Source organism: Petaurus breviceps, unplaced genomic scaffold (genome assembly GCF_028583685.1).
Source record: "Petaurus breviceps papuanus isolate PSGF00001 unplaced genomic scaffold, PetGlider_PUasm1.0 90574, whole genome shotgun sequence".
Taxonomy (NCBI): domain Eukaryota; kingdom Metazoa; phylum Chordata; class Mammalia; order Diprotodontia; family Petauridae; genus Petaurus; species Petaurus breviceps.
In genome coordinates, this window is record NW_027187277.1 from 5,430,776 (window position 1) to 5,431,344 (window position 569).

General features: G+C 37.6%; 1 protein-coding gene across 1 annotated transcript in view; it reads left to right on the forward strand.

Annotated features, from left to right (window-relative positions):
- LANCL3 (LanC like family member 3) overlaps nt 1–569 on the forward strand; it is a 106,648-nt gene that overhangs the window by 29,050 nt on the left and 77,029 nt on the right. The gene's annotated exons all lie outside the window — the stretch shown is intronic.

Below are 569 nucleotides of genomic sequence, written 5' to 3' on the forward strand. Positions count from 1 at the left end.
GAGAGAGAGAGAGAGAGAGAGAGAGAGAGAGAGAGAGAGAGAGAGAGAGAGAGAGAGAGAGAGAGAATATGAGAGAGAAGAGAACAGGAGAGAAGGAGAGGGAGAGAGAACAAGAACAATTATATTTAGCATTTTTTATGTCTCAGAGTATTCTCTAATTGTTTCATGAATATGTCTCATCTCTTTCTATGTCCAGATCAGATCAAAGGTCATAAAAGTTTTAGAGATGGCGTGAATCTTAGAAATCTAGTTCCCAATCCCTGTTTTTGCAGATAAGGAAAACAGAGGTTCCTTGAGATCCTATAGTTAGTGACTCGACTCCTGATCTCAAAAATTTCCACCCCACAGTGTTTCTTTTGTGGTTTGTGTGGTATGCTAAATTTATACTACCGTGTTTCCCCGATAATAAGACACTTTTTTTTTGGACAGAAAAACACCAGAGGGCTTATTTTCAGGGGAGGGCTTATTTTAATGAACATTGACAGCAATTTTAATAAACAGGTAAATGTGAACAAAAAAATATACCTTTATTCAATAAGCAAATCACTGGGGAAGAACAGGATGACGTG